Raw genomic sequence first — 2,793 nt, 5'->3', positions numbered from 1 at the left:
CTGAAAATCGCACGTTGCCGTGGGAATGGAACGTTCCCTCGTATTATAAAAATTGGGGAGGACTGTGCAAACTCCCCCATGCAAGGAGACTTGCATTTAAAAAAAAAAAAAAACATAAAAATGGAACAACAAACAATTAATAACATTGACATCTTGTATGATCATGAACATTGAGCTTGACAAAACTCTAACACTCCTTGTGGTTTTTGGCGAGGTACCCCTCTGAAGCACTACGATCGGTATCCAATTTATGCGGAGGTACACCTATGAACCACGAGGATCAGTATCCCAAACACTCTTATGTAGAAAAATCTAACACGCTTTCATGAAAAATCTCTCTCTCTCACTTAGTTTCCAATATTTTGTTCGATCTCAATTCAATGTGAATGTAGCTAACGAAGCACTCTAGTTTTTATTTTTCTAAGATTGGGGGATCCTACTGGCTCGTATTATAGTTTATTCATTACTGCACTAGATTCCTTGGAATCCTGTCATTTGTCCCTAAGGACCTTGCCTATATATCAACGACCTGTAAAAGGCATAGAGGGATTCGATCACAACCCCCTAGAAGTTCTATCCAAGTGAATGCTCCCGTAACAATGTGACTCAACGCACGTCGCTGACTTCAGAGGGGATTTGACTATGAAAATAAAAAAGAAACTGGACTCCCGTTGCTGCCTCCTGCTTCGTCCCCATCCGCACCTTTGATTGTTGCTTCGTCTTCGTCCTCGCCTCCACCTCCGGATTCTTCCTTGCCTTCGCCCCTGCTTCTCGTCCCCCCTCCTCTTCATTTTTTTCTGGTTTCAGTGCCGACGCAGTGGAGCATCACCCCTGCCACAGGGATCTCTCTAGATTCTCTTCACTTATTTATTTTATCCAGCTGGGTACCCCCTACTAGGTCCTCTATAAATTCGTCAAGAAGAAATTAAAGCTAGGTTAGGTTTTGTGCGAGCTGCATTGTAGCGTGAGGTTGTAGGCCTACACAAGAGCGGAGCTTGAAGTGGAGAGTGGGAGATGTCGATTCCTACCTCTTCTCATGAGGCTCCGCATATGGGATTCGTTTGCCTTTCTACCTGAGCAACCTTTCGTCTTCTGTAAGAGTTTGCCTCGGCCTTTTGGCATACATTCTCTCTTTCTCTCTCTCTCTCTCTCTCTCTCTCTCTCTCTCTCTCTCTCTCTCACACACACACACACACACACACACACACTCACTCACTCACTCACTCACTCTCACCCACGCACGCACTCACTCTCAGATGAATAATTCGTCCATTTTTGGTACATCTTCCAGAATTGTGAGCGAAAGCTTCTCTGCAAGATCCACCCTTGAACATCACATTGAGCGAAACCCAAGTTCTGGGGGTGTCTGCAAAGGGTGATGAACGGCATGTGTTTGCAGATATGGGTTGAAAGCACGCCATTCACGGAGTGGAAATCGGACAGGAAACTTGCCTATCTCCTCTGGTTTAAACACATTCCATGGCTTGACGCAGGTAATGTCTCTGCTTGTCATTGAAACATAGCTGTGAGAAGGATGTGGATACACCAATTAGATCAATGGAGTAGAGCTCTGAGCTCTTAATTTTTAAGATTGCACCACTTCCAGTACATTTTGCAAACAGGGCATATGTGGTCTATTACAAAGGATGTAATGGAGATGGGTTCTGGCATCTCAATGGTCATTTTATTGGTTGAGTCTTGGATTGTTGTTGTGCAGTTTTGTGCATCACTGGACAAAAGTAATCGCATCCCTCTGCCTTATTCCACCATGGTGGAAATGGTGGAACAAGGCAGAGGGATGCGATTATTTTGTATGCGGGTATTTGCCATGCAAATTATGGGACTGCATGGTCTAATTTCTCTTACCTAGTAAATTTTTTGGTTCTTATTAATTTTGTTATCTTTGATTTCTTTTATATGTAATACGGTAGTGCCTTATGTTTGGCCACTTTGCGGGTTAATCTATACTTGAATTCAACTTAATCATTGCTTGTTTGTATTTTCACAAAGCCAAAATACAACTACTAGTTGGTATCTTATGTATTCATTTGACTTAATTTGATTTTCTTTTTGTAAAGTCATTTATGAATCTCACCTTGCTTCATAATAATCCCACTTTGGGGTTTGTAACTCTTGTATTTTTTGGATTGGTACTCTTGGAATTTTAATTATAAAGGCATTTTACAAAGCTTAAGAGTCCGTAGTGCTAGTTTTTGTATCGTTGTATTGCCCAAATCGATCATCCCAAAGAAGTGTTCTTTGATCTCTTGTAATTGGAGTTACTATTTGAATTTAAATACACTTTCAATTGTTCAACCTAGTTGTCATTATTTGAATTTGATATACTCAATGTTGGAGGACCTAGTGTGGTTAGAACCTTGAGTCTAAGTCTGAAATAATTGTTGAAGCAAATCAACTCGTTTCATTTTGACAGTCATGTCGGTGAGTCCAATGCTGGAGTGAATCTCCTAGTTAGATAGAAAGTCAAGTCATTTGTTCACATCGCTTGCATGATGTTAAATTCGACAAAGGAGGTTTTCTACAATATTTATCAAAATTGAAGGCCATGCCCGCTCAGTGACATAGGTTTCAGAACAAGGTTACAATGATGCTTAATTAAACCTTGAGACTGAGGAAACCGAAAGGAATCCAGGAACGAAGAATATTTAAACATTGAGTGCATTTTCGCAGAGGACATGTAGAAAGAGTCAAAAGACGCTTTCAATCACATGATTTTTGTCATTTTGTAGTGGAGGGTAAGGTACAACAACCGGATACCAGCGATGCAATTAA

At 40.9% G+C, this 2,793-nt stretch overlaps 1 long non-coding RNA gene across 1 annotated transcript; it reads left to right on the top strand.

The window, feature by feature from the left end:
* The first annotated feature begins 909 nt into the window (after nucleotides 1-909).
* On the top strand, nucleotides 910-1,695 carry LOC147447877 (uncharacterized). The gene is made up of 2 exons (XR_015189735.1): nucleotides 910-1,094; nucleotides 1,292-1,695. It is a non-coding gene; the product is annotated as an uncharacterized LOC147447877 (long non-coding RNA).
* Nucleotides 1,696-2,793: the final 1,098 nt, after the last annotated feature.

The sequence above is a fragment of the Adiantum capillus-veneris genome, chromosome 11 (assembly GCF_014529385.1).
Source record: "Adiantum capillus-veneris isolate H3 chromosome 11, ASM1452938v2, whole genome shotgun sequence".
NCBI classification, from domain to species: Eukaryota; Viridiplantae; Streptophyta; class Polypodiopsida; order Polypodiales; family Pteridaceae; genus Adiantum; species Adiantum capillus-veneris.
The sequence above is the reverse complement of the archived record's forward strand: the minus strand, read 5'-3'. Positions and strand labels throughout refer to the sequence as shown.